The sequence below is a fragment of the Cervus elaphus genome, chromosome 22 (genome assembly GCF_910594005.1).
Source record: "Cervus elaphus chromosome 22, mCerEla1.1, whole genome shotgun sequence".
Lineage (NCBI taxonomy): Eukaryota > Metazoa > Chordata > Mammalia > Artiodactyla > Cervidae > Cervus > Cervus elaphus.
The window spans coordinates 50,046,673-50,064,367 of record NC_057836.1 but is presented as its reverse complement, the minus strand read 5'-3'; the positions used below and the strand labels follow the sequence as shown (position 1 = coordinate 50,064,367).

Sequence of the window (17,695 nt, the reverse complement as noted above, 5' to 3'; positions counted from 1 at the left end):
TGTAAACCACAAGCCCCATCTTTTCATGACACTATGACCTCATTATCTGGTGAGAACATCTGATTTCTTTTGGGAGAACCATCCTTCTCCCAAGGTATAGAAGCCTGAAACTTTCAGCAGAACCAATTGCTGTCTCCCTGGATCGGAGTCTTGAGCAGAGTGACGCGTTGGACAGGAGCCAGGCAGTCAAGAAGACAGCGGTTCTCTGCAGAGACCGCCCATTCGTGTCTGTCAGATCCCTCACTGCCTCTTCTCCATCTTTCTCTTCTGTTCTCTGAATGGCTTCTTAGCCTCCCCCCGAATTCCTCTTTTACTTTGGATGACATTTGTCACCTTCAATCAATGAACCCAAGGAATGAATTTGCCCCAAGTGAGGTCATATGCTTTCTTTAAGGTACTCAGGATGTGTCTGCTTCTGTCTGTCCTCCAGCCCACCTGCCTAAGAAGACTTCTTGGGGGATAGGACTCCTTCATGTGAGCCAGAGTCCTGTGGCCTGTGTGACACCAAGGGGTTGAAGCAACCAGTTGGGTAACAGTATGATGCAAGTTTCTGTTTCAGAAAAATGACTAAGATCTCCAGGTCATTCTGTAAGTATGACACTAATTGCAAGGTTAAGTCTTGGCAGTAAATTTATACGTTCAAGACCATTTCCAGCTATGCAAAGAATTTCTATTTCCTCATGTTAAAAGCCAGAGCAGTAAAATATATCCCCAATGTCACTATTACAACATTTACATCCTGGAAACATAATAAATGATCAATACAGTAATGGAATGCCTGGAAATATCCATATTTAATGGTAAATAGACTTTGGTACCTATAAAGTCTTTGCTAAGAATGTTAGCTTTTTATCTCTATCATGGTGAACCCAAGTTCTCTGACAGCAATTGGTAAAACATTCCACAAAAAGGTTGATAATACTTTACTACAGAACTAAAAGGTGGCCAGGGATGCAGAGAGCTTTACAGCTCTTGAATTGCATGAAGACCCACTGTAATTCCAATGTAGTCTGGAGCAAGGTGGAATCGGAGCGCTGCAGACAGGTGTGGGCAGGGCTGCCATGGGTGTGACGGAGAAAGCCTTCAGATTCGGGTGGCCCTGGATTCACCTTTCATTTCTGTGTCCCCTTTGGGTTCAGTTCCAGCATCCTGGCTTTGAAGTGCTCAGCTTCACCACCATATCACATCTCTGTCAGCATACACGGGGCATGAATGACATGTTTTAATACACCCAAAAATGCCAGTGAGAAGGCAAATGCCAGTGGGAGATGAACAGTAATAGAAAATTTTAGTGAAAGTAATAATGTTTCCGAGAACTGATACTTTTTTAATGCAAGACTGGAGGCATCAGTCTATTTCTAGCTATCCTTGTCAACCAGCTTGTCTTCTTTGCTTTGCATCCAGCTCATACTTCTGATTGCTGACCTGGTGACCAGTGCTCATCTCTGGGCACAGAGATTTTGTAGCTCAAGGTCATGGACTTCCTATAGACTCCTATGAGAGTTGCCCCTTTGCTGGCTACTCCCAAGGCTGGATCTACCTGGTTCCTCAAGGCTCCCTGCACATGCCAGCTTGTTCTCCTTCACCTGGGCTTCAGGAGGCCTGGTCCATAGCTCCTTCTTTGATCCTTTTATTTCTCTTTTCATCCCTTCTGCTTCCCAGCTTCTCTGACACTTGTGAAAGGTCTGACTCCCATAATGAACTCCTTATCCCTCTAATATTAATTGTTACTGCACATCCCTAATTGAACCCTGACACAATCTGCAATCTAGATGGAGTCACAAATATTGTTTCCATGAAAACAGTCATCTCCCAACACGAGGAGAATAGTGAGCCTCCCAGGTTAGCAGTGCAAGGCAAAGGGGGTTAGACATGGGGGCGCATGAGAGCACAGAAAAGCTGGGACCCGCTAAGGACGCTTCATCTCTCCAGTACTATATCTGAGGACGCTCTGCGTGACTGCTGAGAGCAATGGCCACTGCTTTACTTCCATCTTCCAAATATTGAACAGGCTCCTCTTTCAGCCTACTCTAACCTGGAACTATGCAGAATAGGGAGAGAAAGAGAAGGAAACTTTTCAAAGCGTTTCCAGCTTAAGTAAGTTGACAATGGAATGATTCCAAACAGTGCAACCCTTATCAACTTAGTACATCTTTCTTTTTTTCTGTATTTAACTTTCAAATAAAGACAATACAAGATCATGCTATTAACAATACAACAGTCTTTCATACAAATGAAAACAGGCTAACTTTCTCCAAATCAGTGTACATTTATTCATCTCTGGGTTACATTTATTTTCACTACTAGCTGAATCATCCCTCTCTTAAATATCTTGTAACTTAAATGTCAAGATATAAAGGCTTACCTCTTTCACCACAGCTTTTGTTACAGAGTGAATGAATAAGATAAGGGGAAAAAGAAAGACAAAGAATATATAAAATGTATATATAAATATAAATATATATATATATATATACACATATATAAAGACCCTGATGTTGGGAAAGATTGAAGGCAGGAGAAGGGGACAACAGAAGATGAGATGGTTGGATGTCATCACCAGCTTGATGGACATGAGTTTGAGCAAGCTCTGGGAGTTGGTGATGGACAGGGAAGCTTGGTGTGCTGTAGTCCATGGGGTCACAAAGAGTTGGACATGACTGGGCGACTGAACTGAACTGAGTTTATATATATGTATGTGTCAGTATATATAGCCATACATACAACCATATAAATAGATATTTATATACATATATGATACAAACATATCAAAGAAAAGAAGAAATGGTTCATAACTATTATAGCCATCATTTCTGCAACTGGTCATGTTATCCTTTCTCGTGTTTATACTTTCTTCCTTCTATGATCCTCTCTACATTTGCTTTGCCCTCAGAAAGTCCTACAACTGATCATAGTTCCTGGTCTGATGGAATCATCCAAACTCTAATTCTACTACTAGTAGCCTTGTCTTCATTGAGTTGTAGTGTTCCATTAATGTTAATCACAGGGCATGGTATTACTAAGTGATGCCCCAACATCTGCATGCAATCCAGACATTCTCTTCTCTTCCCTCAGTGTGTCATAGCAATTCCATTTCTCCTGGAGAAAGTCAATCACCCTGGCCAGTACGGTAGCCCCCTTCTTTGCCTGTTGGTTCCCTAGTATGAGTTTTTCAAAGTAGACTTTTAACAGTCTTAGTTTATAACTAATAGAATTACTTCTAGTTCCTGGTAGACAGTCCCCCATTCAGTTCAGTTCAGTCGCTCAGTCGTGTCCGACTCTTTGCGACCCCATGAATCGCAGCACACCAGGCCTCCCTGTCCATCACCAACTCCCAGAGTTTACTCAAACTCATGCCCATCGAGTCGGTGATGCCATCCAGCCATCTCATCCTCTGTCGTCCCCTTCTCCTCCTGCCTCCAATCCCTCCCAGCATCAGGGTCTTTTCCAATGAGTCAACTCTTCGCATCAGGTGGCCAAAGTATTGGAGTTTCAGCTTCAACATCAGTCCTTCCAATGAACACCCAGGACTGATCTCCTTTAGGATGGACTGATTGGATCTCCTTGCTATCCAAGGGACTCTCAAGAGTCTTCTCCAACACCACAGTTCAAAAGCATCAATTCTTCGGCACTCAGCTTTCTTCACAGTCCAACTCTCACATCCATACAGGACCACTGGAAAAACCATAGCCTTGACTAGATGGACCTTTGTTGACAAAGTAACGTCTCTTCTTTTTAATATGCTGTCTAGGTTGGTCATAATTTTCCTTCCAAGGAGTCTAAAACCTGCACATTTTTTTTTAGCAAATCAACAGATATCTTCTTGACCTCTTCTTTTGAGCAACTTCTAAGCTCTCTCCGAGACATGAGACTTGAATTCAAAGCCTATTTGATCTTTACTCCCAAAATTCCTCTTGGGGAAACCGGAATCAAAAAAAGACACAAGTACCCCAATGTATATTGCAGCGCTATTTACAATAGCTAGTGCATGGAAGCAACCTAGATGTCCGTTGGCAGATGAATGGATAAGGAAGTTGTGGCACAAATACACAATGGAATATTACTTAGCTATAGAAAGGAATGCATTTGAGTCAGTTCTAATGAGGTGGATGAACGTAGAGCCTATTATACAGAGTGAAGTAAGTGAGAAAGAGAGACAAATGTCATAAAGCAATGCGTTCGTTAGAATCTAGAAATACAGTACCAACAATCCTACATGCAGGGCAGCAAAGGAGACACAGATGGAAAGAACAGAATTTTGAGCTCAATGGGGGGAGAGGGTGGGAAGATTTGAGAGAATAGCATTGAAACTTATACATTACCATATGGAAAATAGATAACCAGTGGGAGTTTGATGTATGATGCAGGGCACCCAAAGCCAGTGCTCTGTAACAACGTGGTGGGATGTAGTGGGGAGGGAAGTGGGTGGGGGGCTTGGGATGGAGGGGACACATATGCCTATGACCAATTCATGTTGATATTTGGCAAAAGCCATCACAATATTGTAAGGTAAATATCCTCCAATTAAATAAATACATTTTAAAAAGAGGAAAAAAATGTTCCTCTTGGAAAGTGCAGAAAGAAAAAGAAGGAAGAGGAGAAGAAGGAGAAAGAGGGGGAAACAAGATAGTCTCTTTTTCAGGGAAGCTAGGTTTTTCTGGAGAGGATTTTATCAAAGTTGTTTCTCGTCGTTGACCCTAAAGCCATGACCATATGTGCTGCATATGGATCTGAAGCTCTGTTTTCTGGCTTGACATATCATTAAAAAATTAGTATGAAAAATCTGTCTTTAAGAGGAGTGAGATCATGTGGTTCTTGGGACCTGGAGCTGTGCTAATTCAGAAACATGTAATAATTCTGGAAACAAAGAAGAAAAACTACTTTCCAACCCTGTGCCGGGCTTTTTAAGTTTTAATCATTTTTATGAGGCTAAAAATAACAAAAAGTATAGTTTGACAAAATATTGAACCCTTAGCTCAAGACAGAAATTGGTAGGGTGGGGGAAAGACTTGCATTGGCCGCGTTTTAACCTATAAATCAAGAGAAATCAACAGAGAATTTAAACCAAACATGTGCTGCACATAGTTTCCACTGGCCTTGTGTTACCAAGGTTAGAATTATGGTTGGGTTCACAGTGAGAAAGTGAAAAATTGATGACATCTGCCCTCTGAGGTCTTTTTGTTTTCCTGGTAGCTACTGCAGAGGCCTTGGCATTCTGTGATGAAAACTTCAGATGTATGATGGGAGATGTCATATGGGGGTGAACAGTTTGAAACCAGAACTCTGTCCTTGTTCCCAGGATTCTTGTAAAGCACCTTCCTCCCTTTCTTCTTGCTACTGACAAGATCAGACACCCTGGATATTCTGTGTTAGACTGTCCTGAATGATGGAATCTCACTAAGATGGTGGAAGGCCTAAGAGTTACATCAGATCAATGAAAACCAGGGCGTGTTTGCATCCTATCACCTCTGTCATCTCATTCATTCATTCATCTGTTCATTCAACTTATATCTGCCAACACTGTCATGGATGCTGCTGGTGTCTGTCTACATCCTTCGAGCTTCACCACTTGGGTGCACTTCAACCAGCTTCATCTGCTGGTACCTCTACCTCTTCTACCTGTGGGATTTCTCCAAAGTCACTCTGCCTTTGCTTGCAGACAGATGGAGAGATAAAGCGCTAAGGCTCCTTAGGAGCAGTCTCCTCATGACTGAATTTACCTATAAATGCCTTGGCACTGTCACTCGTGGGGTGGATAATACTCAGGCACATTTTCTACACCATTTCCCAGTGTTCCCATGAGATTGAGTTCCCGCGGCCCACAGCTTTAGTTTATCTGATGACACACCCTTTCGTAGGCTGCCTTCCTTTCCCTGCGTGCCTCCCCAACCCTTTCTCAACGTTTTCTGCACCTCCCTCCCAGATGAACCACCTCCGCTAGAATCCTTGTCTCAGAGTCCACTTTATACCTATTATGTGCCAGGCGCTGTGGCAGGGCTTCATGGATTGGATAACCACCAGATTATAAGATTCCAGACACCAGTGACAGGCTGGTGGGGAGATATTTGACAATCTATTCTAACAACTTTATAAAGTTAGCGTGAGGTTTACACTTGTGAACCACTTAAAACTGATTGGCAGAGAGTAGCAGTGAAGTAACTATTAGTTATTATATTTGTTATTCTGCCGAACCGAGTCATTGGGTGCTTGTGCTGTGCTTAATCACTCAGTTGTGTCCAACTCTTTGCGGCTGTGTGGACTGTAGCCCACCAGGCTCGCCTGTCCATGGGGATTCTCCAGGGAAGAATACTGTAGAAGGTTGCCATGCCCTCCTCCAGGGGATCTTCCCAACCCAGGCATCAAACCCAGGTCTCTCGAATTGCAGGTGGATTCTTTACCATCTGAGCCACCAGGTGTTTAGCAGGTAAATGGTGTTCAATTATTATATATTAAAATTATATGTTGTTAAAATATAAATCCCCACGCAAAGGTGGTGCTCTTGGGCTATTAGGTGCCGTCCACATTTCAGAGGGAATAGATTTGTCAGAGAAACTTTAGTCACTTTTCTAGACCTTGAAGGAATGAGGCAAAGTGCTTTAAAGGTGGTGGGGATGGGGTGGGGAGGGAGAACCGAGTGATGGGGCAGCAGGAGAGGGTGACCGTGGCACAGTCCCGCGGGGCCTTTGGGCAGGCAGAGACAAGCCTGGGGCTCTGGGTGACACGGGCCTGGGCAGGTGAATCCGGGCTCCTCTGAGCCCAAAGCCCTAAAGAGAGAAATGGCAGAACCAAGATTTGAACCTAGGTCCTGTTCATTCATTTATTGTCTTGATACACTTTTTCAACACTCATTGATTTAAATTGGCATTTCAAATGTCGTCAGAGGACTCCCGGTGGGAGAACATTTGGAAATCAATGTTCTGCAATAAGGGCTTCGCAGGTGGTGCAGTGGTAAAGAATTCGCTTGCAGATGCAAGCCCATGCAAGAGCCGCAGGAGAAATGGGTTCGATCCCTGGATTGGGAGAATCCCCTGGAGAAGAGCATGGCAACCCACTCCAGTATTCTTGCCTGGAGAATCCCATGGACAGCAGAGCCTTGTGGGCTACAGTCCATGGGGTCACAAGCAGGTGGACACAACTGAGTGACTGAGCACACACGCCCATTGTGCAATAAAATACCCTGAGTGCTTTGGTAGAATGCGTGTGTGGGTCAGAATCAAGGCTCCTTCTACCCAGGTCAGGAGGAGGGAGGCCTGACTGGAATTTGGACGGGGGCTGCCTCCACAACCCATTCCATCTGCCTCGCCCCTCGGCCTCCCTAGTGCTGGGTGTGGACAGGTGGCTTGATTTCTCCGAACTTCACTGGGGTTCTCCATCTGCAATGTGGGGGAATCCTGCCCCCCATCTCTCAGGCTGTTCTGGGCACTGCAGGAGAGCCGGCAGGGGAGAGCAGATCTACAAAATGCCAGCTTCCTTCCATCTTTCCTCCAGCTTGAAAGGATCCAGATGCAAACAGACAAACCCCTCCTCAACATAAGGACCAACAGACTGGTTAGCAAACAGTTCAAAGAGCAGCAGTTGCTTCCCTGGGCCTCAGGGAGCCTTGCTGCAGAGGCCCTGGGCAGGAGGGAGGGCTGAGCTCTAGATTCAGCTGTGGTGGTTGTGGCGATTTAGTCGCTAAGTAATGTCCCACTCATGCGACCCCAGGGACTGTAGCCCACTAGGCTCAGATGGCCTGGGCCCAGATCTTTGCTTCACTCTGTACCGAGTCTCTGATCTCAGGCAGGTTCCTGGATTCTGTGAGCTTCAGTGACTTCATCATGCAACGTGAGTGAAAATATTAATAGCTCTCACCTCCTCGTGTTGTTATAAAAATGAGATGAGATGATTTGAGTGCCTGGCACATCGTAAGCACTTAATAGACATAGTTCTTTAGAAAGGGTTTCTGGCAGAAGGAGAACTCAGCTGCCAAGTTTCCTAACTTTGTATCTTGACGACCATGATTCAGCTGTCTCTCAGAGGAGTGGGGTGAGGGCTGGACGTTGATGTTTTAAATTTAGGGAGTTCTGTGTTTTGACTCATTGGCTGAAAATATTGGCGAAGCCCTGCACATACACCCAAGATGCTCTCCACACGCTGCAGCCAAGCTCACCTGTGAGTCTCTGCCCAAGAGGATGGAGAGAATTTCATCTTCCTGGCAGGCTGGACATGCTCATGTTGGGCTATGATTCTGGGACATTTTTACAATGAACTCAATCTGTTCCCAGGGTTGAGGCCTAGCTGCCTGTGGTGTTAACTAGCTGGACACACACCCTCTCTCAGCCTCTTTCCCTTCTCTGCCTCCTCCTCCTGCTTTTCCCTGCCAGGACATCCTAGGAGTGCTCCCTCAGTGAATTAATTGGTCTGAAATCCTTCCTTTTGAAGCCATTTCTGTGCACGTGTGCGTATGTGTGCTCAGTCATGTCTGACTCTTTGCGACTCTATGGAGGGTAGCCCTTCCAGGCTCCTCTGTCTGTGGGATTTTCCAGGTAGGAATATTGGAGCAGGTTGCTCTTTCCTGCTCCAGGGGATCTTCCTGACTCAGGGATCGAACCCACATCTCTTGTGTCTCCTGCATTGGCAAAGGGATACTTTACCACTGCACCATCTGGGAAGCTGGAGCCATTTCTGGGGGCACCCAAACTGAGACATTCATTGACAGACTCCTTAACACAAGTTAAACACAGGCCAAATGAAGTACAAGGTCATACCTGCGTGCAATCATGACCGTCTAGACAGCCAGCTCAGGTCCAAGCAAACTTCTGCTTGCTGGGATTATTTGAGTTGGCTTGCCCAGGCAGCCCTGGACTCTTTCCAAAATTCCTCCAGCCCCCGCTTTCCTTTGGTCTTGGAAACTTAACCTCTGAAGCTGGCAGGCCTCAGATGAGAACAGCACAGGCTTTCGTGAACGGCAAACGTGGGCTGCTCCTGTAAGTGAGCTCAGGGTGGAAACACAGCTTTCCTCTTGTTTGTGAGCTCCCACCTCTTCTGAACCCAGAGATGAGAATTAAACTATCATTTCTCTGGAACCAATGCCATTGTCAAAGGTGAGATATTAACACAGTGTTGCAGGTATACATGGAGGGCAAGTTGTCACTACTCATAACTGCTCATAGCAGATGTCATTCACATCTGGGCTCCTAAGTTATTCTCATGACTCTATTCAGCAGAGCTGGTGTGATTCATGCACTGAAGAGGGTGCCCAGGATGTTCAAGAGCAATGCCAGCTAAACAGACAGCAAGCACTAAATAAATCCCACATACAAAGGTGGGGAACCAATCTCAAGTTCAATAACACGAGCCCTTTCTCTCTTTTCTAGATTCCATTTAGAAGAGAAGAAAGTTACCAAGAACTCAAACTTGTAGATCCAGAAGGGAAAGGGCAAGGTTCCAAAAGCAGATGGAAACCAATGAGACAGTAATTAAAGGTGAGCATTTATTGAGGGTGTCACATGGGTTAAGTGTTGAGCTAAGTAAGCAATTACACACACAATTGTCCTTAGTCTCTCCTTCTTTCTCTCTCTCCCTCTCCTTTGTATATTGTTTCTAGTGTACTCCTGAGGAAATTGAGGCTTGTAGAGAATAGTATCACTGGGCTACTAAGTATGAAAAATGAGACTTAGCCCAGGTTTTTATCTGACCCCTTACGGGCTCCCCGGTGGCTCAGTGGTAAAGAATTTACCTGTCAATGCAAGAGACACAGATTCTTTCCCGGGATTGTGAAGATCCCCTGGAGGAGGGCACAGCCACCAACTCCAGTATTCTTGCCTAGAGAGTCCCATGGACAGAGGAGCCTGGCGGGCTACAGTTCATGGGACTTCAAAGAGTCAGACACGACTAAAGTGACTTAGTAGTCACGCACACAGGATTTATTCATTCATCCTTTATTGAGCTTCTGCTATGCACCAGGCATTCTTCTTATTCTAAGCACTGGGGAGAAAGTGCCCCTGTCCAAAAAAAGACAAAAATCTTGCTCCAACTGAGGTTTCTTTTTATCAATATTTATTTTTTTAATTTAATTAAAAAAATTTTCATTTTGAATTGGGGTGTCACAGATTAGCAAGCAAAGTTGTGATGGTTTCAGGTGAACACGAAGGGACTCAGATGTACATACGCACACATCCACCTTCTCGTGCTAAGGCTTCTTTTTGATAAGGGAGATCCCAGTAAACAAATAGTGCGTGGGATTTCAGATTACAATAAATGCTGAGAAGAAAAATAGATAGAATGAGGACACAGGGAGACAGTGGCCCTGTGTTGAATAGGGTGGCCAGGGAAAGACTCACAATAAGGTGAAAAGTAAAAAGGAGCCCGAAGGAAGTGAGGAAGAGAGCCAGCTGGGTACTTGGGGGTAGAGTTCCCAGGAAGAAGGAAGAGCCAGTGTTGAAGACCCTGGCTTGGGAATGAGTTTGGCATATTTAAGTAGCAAGAATGGGGGCTGTGAGGACTGGGTGGAGAAGTCAGCTGTCGAGAGGTAGGGAATGGAGTTGGAGAGTTAGCTGGGCACAGTCCTGATGCTGGGAAAGATTGAGGGCAGGAGGAGAAGCGGGTAGCAGAGGATGAGATAGGTTAGATAGCATCACTGACTCAGTGGACAAGAATTTGAGCAAACTCTGGGAAATGGTGAAGGACAGGAAAGCCTGGCCTGCTGGTGGTAGTCCATGGGGTTGCAAGAGTGGGACACGACTCAGCGACTGAACAACTGCCACAATGATCATAGAAGGCTTGCAAACCTAGGTGGCACCAGAGGGCTGGAGAGAAGGGGGGACAGGATCTTACTTACATGTAAAAGTAAGGGGAACGTAACATAGAACATCAAGGAGGCAGTAGGGAGATCAAAAGGCCGGTCATAGCTGGGTGACCTGAACCAGGATGGGAGCAATGAAAGAGAAGCAGTCAGATGTGGGGTGACACTGGCAGGATTTGCTGATAGATCAAGTGCAGGGTGAGACCAAAAGCAGGCCAAGGCTCATGGCCTAAGAAGCTAGCAAAATTAAATGCCATTTATGGAGATGTGGAATCCTGGGGAAAGGGGCAGGTTTGGGAGAGAAGGAGAGGAGTTTGGTTCTGAACAGTATTCAGCAGCAACATGGTATAACTCATGGGGTTTAGGAGTCTAGAGTCAGGAAGAGCGGTCTGGGCTGGAGGTATATGTAGCTGAGTTATCAGCATAGAGGTGGTGTCAGAGTTGTGGCATTGGATGAGCTCAGGTAGGGAACAGAGGTGTGCAGAGGACAAGACTGGGGCTCTGGGCAGGTTTAGTGATAGGAGAGAAGGGGAGAAGCCAGCAAGGGAGGTTCAAAGGAGCAACCAGCAAGATGGAAGGATTGAGGACGTGTCACGACAGTGCTGCTGACAGGGCGAGAAAGATGGACTGAGGACTGACCACTGGATGTGGCAACGTGAAGGTGACCTTCGTAAGAATGGCTTCAGAGGACTGGGCAAGTGGTAGAGAAGGCTAGGTGTGCCGGGCTCTGAAACCCTAGATCCCCCCTCCAACCAGAGTTTGTACACACACACACACATACACTCACAGTCACCATCTGAAGAAATACAGAGAAAAAATGTTTTAAAGTAATTATCTTTGTTTTTTGATTCAATGTTTCTTTTTATGAACCCATGACTTTTCCCCTAATTAGTCAAAAGCACTCAAATTGCTTTATGGAATATTGAGAAGGTTATTGTTGTTGTTTAGTTGCTCAGTTGTGTCCAACTCTTTTGCAACACCATGAACTATAGCTGGCCAGGCTTCTATGTCCATGGACTTCTCCAGGCAAGAGTACTGGAGTGAGTTGCCATTTCCTTCTCCAGGGGATCTTCCCAATCCAGGGATTGAACCAGGGTCTCCTGCTCATCTCCTGCATTCCAGGCGATTCTTTCACAGCTGAGTCACTGGGGAAGCCCATTGAGAAGGCTATAAAATAAATTTAAAAATTAGAACAATTGTTAATTTTCAGTTTGACTTTTTTAGGATGTCAACGCCCATGTCCAAAATATTAATTCAGGAAGTCAAAGCCTTTGCTTTGTGAAGCCACATTTTACTAAAAGAAAAAAAAGATTCTTAATAATTAGGACATTGGGAGCAAAATGGAGACTTGATCCAAGGACGTGAGTGGTAGAGGCTGGAAGAAGCCCCAGAGCCCTCATCCCACCATCCTTGGGGGACTGGCTGAGGGTCAGATGGGTTACAGCAGAGCTAAGGGAAGAGGATTGAGCATGATTTTCAAGGATGATGTCAAAGTGTTAGACTAGAGGACCATGTCTTGACAGAGAAGGTAGAAAACATATAGGACTAGAGATCAATATCCAAGGAGTGGCCAGCACCGAGGAGCTTCATGGGGGCCAATCAGAGCCTGAGGACCAAAATACCTCCCTCTCATGGGCAACGTGACCCACCATCACATGGAAGAAACCCCATGGGCTCCTCTTCACACTACTGTTTGCTGGGGTCCTTCTACCATCTATCTGGCCATTTCTGCTGGATTTTCCAGCTGAAAAGATTCCTGCCCATGCCTGAAGATCTTTCTGAGTCCCATCCTTACTTCCTCACATGGACATCCCATGACTGAATGACCTAGGGTACTTGCAAATCTCCTGAAACACAGCATGGAGACAGCAGGGTGCCCTAGATACCCAGCAGGACCGTGGAAGTGCAGATGGAAAATACTCCAGCACTAGGATTGGGTTGGGCTGCACAGTGGTGAGACCCAGCCCAGTTACATAAGAGTTCATTTGGAAAAGGTTTCTACTCTTAAAAACGTTTGGAAGACTTCTGGCTTAGCTTCAACAAGTAAGGGGCTTAGAAATCAATACTGTGATCATTACAACAAAAAAAGAAAACAGTGAATTAATTGAAAACCAATGACTTTTCTTAGACTTATCAAACAGTTGAGCTTTCAGGGGTAACCACCACCCTAATATCTGGAGGTTCGGAGAGAAACTCAAACCGGGCTACCACAGGGACACAAAGAAAGGACAACAGAGGAATTTGAAGCTTCTGGCACTGAAATGCCCAGCAAACACTGCACGCAGACCAACTTGTAGCCAGATTAACATGAATCCTCACACTTTAGTGAGGATTTAGGTCCGTGTGCCTCAGTTCCTAATACCTGGTACATCATACCCAGCTCTCTAGAAAAAATTAAAAACCATGCTAAAAGGCGAGGAAAAACATAGTCTGAAGGGTCAAAGTGAGCATTGAAACCAGACTAAAATAAAACCCAGATTGGGGGATTATCAGGCAGATCAAGGTCAACATCAACAACAGTAAAATCATATTGATAGTGTGTCCCCTTGACACAAAGTGATGAAAATAGTGCTGTATTCTGTGGTCTCCCTCGCGCCACCAAAACTTGCTGCTCCAGTCTAACCTGAGAAAAACATTGTATATAATCACAGTGAAGAACATTCTACAAAATACTTTACAAAATCCTCTTCAAGACTGTCAAGGTCATCCAAAACAGGAAAGGTCTGAGAAACTCTCACAGTCAGGAGGAAGCTAAAGAGACTTACCTATTAAATGTGATATGGATCCTGGATGGGATCCTGGGACCAAAAAAGGTTAAAACTGAGGGAATTTGGGCTTCCCTGATGGCTCTGCGGGTAGAGTCCACCTGCAATGCAGGAGACCCAGGAGATGAGGGTTTGATCCCTGGGATGGGAAGATCCCTTGGAAGAGAAAATGGCAACCCACTCCAGTATTCTTGCCTGAAAAGTCCCATGGCCAGAGGAGCCTGGCATAACTGAGCATGCACACACACACAAGGGAATTTGAGTAAAGACTGAACTATGGTTAATAATTTATGAACAATGTACCATGCTAAAATAAGATGTTAAAAAATAGGGCAAACTGGCTGTGTGGTATATATGGGGACCCTCTGTACCATTTATACAATTTTCATGTAAACCTAAACCTATTCTAAAAATAAGGTTTAGGGAATTTCCAGTCAGTCCAGTGGTTAGGACTCAGCATGTTCACTCTCATGGCCCAGGGAACTAAGATCCCACAAGCCAGAGGTGGCCAAAATAATAATAATAATATTTTATTAAAGGCAAAAATGTTTGGCAATGCCTGGGTTAAGGATCACTGGGTTAAGGATCTTCAACTCAGATTATGTTATTAGTTGAGTTTAGTTTTGTTTTTCCCATTCTGTCTAGGGGACCCAAGGGCCAGCTTATTTTTGAGCCACTCCAGAAAACCCCTGGGAGAAAAAAAGACTGTAGGATGTAGGCAGTGGTACCAGAGACAAAAAGGCTGCCAAAGTTAAATTTCAGAAGGTTGGAAAATTATGGTTTTTAGGAGCACAGGACTTACAGTTTACTAGCTGAGTGGCCTTGGGTGGGTTATTCAACCTCTCTAGGTCCTAGTTTTTTCATCTGTAAGCTAGAGGTAAAAATAAGAGTACCATACATTGTTGTGCTAGTTTTTGTGATAAAGCAATTATATTCCAATAAAAATGTATATTAAAAATTAAAAAAGAAAGTACAAGGGAAGCTTTATAATTAAATATGATTGGGACACACAATGGTTCAGTTAATTAAAAAAGTACATCTTAGCAATGAATCATTAAAATGCATACATAACTTAAAAATAATAGGAGCACCTCATTCATAAGACTGATATCAGAATTAAAAGAATTCGTGTTTATAAGATACTTCCAACAGTGTCTGGAATGTGGTATGTGTTGTATATATATCTATGTTAACTAAATAAAGGCAATTATCCGAAATTAGCAGCTCTGTGGAAACAGCAGGATCAGTGGCCAGTGTATGGTAGTTTATGTGCTATGTGTTTTTCCATTGAAAAATGGCAAAAAAAACACAACCAGTCCCCATGATTTTCCAGATCATTTATTTAACACTGAGCAAATTTTATAGTTTGTCGTTGTGTTTCCCACTTCTCATGTATTAAACTCCTTGACTTACCAATAGCTTACACTTACTGACATTTTCTTTTCTCTTTCTCTCTCTCTTTTTTTTTGACAATGAGGAATGTCTGTTGAGTGCATACTGAACATACCCAGACTTCCCCTGAGCCTGAATGGCTCTAAAATGCCCACGCTTCTCTGCTGAAGGCAGATCCTGATGACCAGTGAGTCCACTAAAGGAAAGTACATTTTCAGCCTCATCCTGTTGCAAACCAGCAGTGGCCCTTTTGGAGGCAAGCTCATTTCCAGCTTCCTGTGTCCTTTCTTATTCTGTTTGAATCCCTTTTGCTTCTCTAATCGCAGGAACGAAGGGTCACGTCACACCCGTATGTAATCCAGGAAGTTGCCTGGATTACATTCTAATGGCATGTGGGGCTCAGGCAGTTGGGGGTGAGGAGGCAGGCAGGATAGGCCCGGCGTCTCTTTGTGACAAATCTGTTGGCTGTTGCCGTGTTCCCAACCATGAGCCTCAGCTGAATCTCTTCTGTTCTCCAGTCCCAAGTTACTTTCCTAAATTAATGGCTTAGTCTTGGTGTCTGGAAAGCAATTTGGTTGTTCGTTTGAGGTGGCTAAAGCTATCCAAAGGAAAAATAAAAAGTCACCATTAGGTAATGAAGCCAGACTATTGGGTGTCTCATATCCTGGCTCCAAATGCAGATAGAAAAGGGGAGCCCAGAAAGGATTTCAACAGCGGTAGCATTGTTGGAATAAGTGACGGGTGCCCACGGTGACTTAGAGGCCAGCACCTATTTGAATGTGTGAGATCTGATATTTTAAAAAATCAGGGATGGCTGTATTGTCATCCCTGGTATTTTCAATATGGCTGATGTGGGGAGTTGAGAGGCTCGATGTGGCCACATCCCAGTTAATTTCCTATCACAGTGTTATTTCCTGTTCTAGCTCTGGCTCAACAAATAGTCCCAAATCCTAACAAATCCTATTCTTTTTTTTGAAGGAGTAATGCTGCTATTTTTAGTGAATGTTATGCAACCCAATGAGTGGCAAGATCCACTTGATTCTGCCTCCTCACTGCCACGGTATCTGCCCCTTCTGCCTCCATCTCGCAGACCTGTTTCAGAGTCTCTGCTATTTTTTCTTTGCTAATGCATGGCCTTCCTTGTTGGTCTCTCTGTGTTTAGTCTGAATCTGTTTCCAACTCAATCTATTCTTTATACTGCTTCCAAAAGTGAGATTTTAAAGATACAGTGGAAATAGGCACTGACATTTTAATTATGTAATTAACACTCTCTGATGCCTTTCAAGGTATATGAAGACACTGATGTTGACAAGTTTCTTTTGATGAGTGATGTGATGGGAATGGAAGTGTTGAGATCAGTCTCAGTTGTTCTGCATGAGAAAGAGGAAGTGAGTGGCGCAGAGGAGGAGGGGAGCATGAGGTTTCAAGAGTCAGAGGAAGTGAAAGGTCTTGAAGAAAACGTTTTCAGAGAGAGATGGGGATACTGCCGGCAGCCAGTGAGGGGCTGGGAGGAATCATGTACCCTTGAAAGTGACTCCTCTTGCAGTCTCACACATAAGACCTTCGGTTTTTTAAGAGATATAGAAATCTCTACATGGTAAAAACATAGCGAAAATCCCTACTTCTTCTTAGTGTTTTGTGGAGGGGATTATTCTTTGCGGGGAGTTTGTAGAAGCACTGAGTTACGCGACAAAAATGGCAAGAATCAAACAAACCCCAAACCAAGGAAGGATGTGGAGTCAGCCAATCTCCATAATGGGCAAGCCAGTCTCTGCTCCTCTGATGAAGTCTTCCATGGATCTGCATTCCCCATGGGGTGGTCATGAGGGCCTGGCACACTTTAGCATGGAATACAAGATCCTGCCTGATCTGGTCTCCACATACCTGTCCAGCTATGTCTTCTAAACAACAGTTCACACACACACACACACACACACACACACGCACACACACACACACACACAACACTGCAGAGCCCTGAGCTGTAATTCTAGCAGAGACTGTCATGATAGTATACACTGTTTCATTCTGTCTACAGTGCTTCTCCCCTGCCCTTGTTTAGCTGGAAAATGCCTCCTTCTCCTGTCAAGCAGACTCTTCTGGGCTCCAAATTTGTCTTGAAGATATGCACTTTTATTATATCATCACACTGTTTTATAGTTGTGTATCTGCATACCTGTCTCCCTGACATGACCATAAGCTCCTTAGATCCAGGTTTAGTCGTATCTCTGTAAAGGATTTCTAGCACCCAGAAATGGGCTAGTCTTATGTGTGATAAATGCTTACCTTCTATGGCTTTTAAGTGTTCTACAGAGAAGGTACCATAATAACTAGCTGATCAGAGAGGAAGAAAAATTTTCATTGTTCTCTAAAACTTGCACAATATGTGTCACTTTTGTGTTCATAAAGCCTGTTATTATGGTGACCCTCAATAAACCATGACTCTCAGCATTCAAGTCTGTTTCAGCCTTTCCAACAATGACTCTGGGCTTGGCCATGTGACTAGCTTTGGTCTGTAGAGAATTGGCAAGCACAATGTAAAAGTGGCTGCTTGGTAAGTACTTGCATGTTGGGTTTGCCGACTGGGAATGCTCTTGGTAACTAGGTGTCATATTATGAGGAAGCTCAAGCAGCCCTGTGGAGAGGCCCATGTAGAGAACTGGAGCTCCTGGATGATGGTCTCAGCTGAGGACCCAGCTAGTGACCATCACCCACTGATAGCCAAGTGAATGAGACATCTAGACCTCCCAGGCCC

General features: G+C 44.4%; 1 long non-coding RNA gene across 1 annotated transcript; it reads left to right on the top strand.

Annotated features, from left to right (window-relative positions):
* The first annotated feature begins 473 nt into the window (after window positions 1-473).
* On the top strand, window positions 474-15,178 carry LOC122680459. Its single transcript, XR_006336697.1, has 3 exons — window positions 474-588; window positions 9,357-9,464; window positions 15,026-15,178. It is a non-coding gene; the product is annotated as an uncharacterized LOC122680459 (long non-coding RNA).
* The last annotated feature ends 2,517 nt before the right edge of the window (window positions 15,179-17,695 follow it).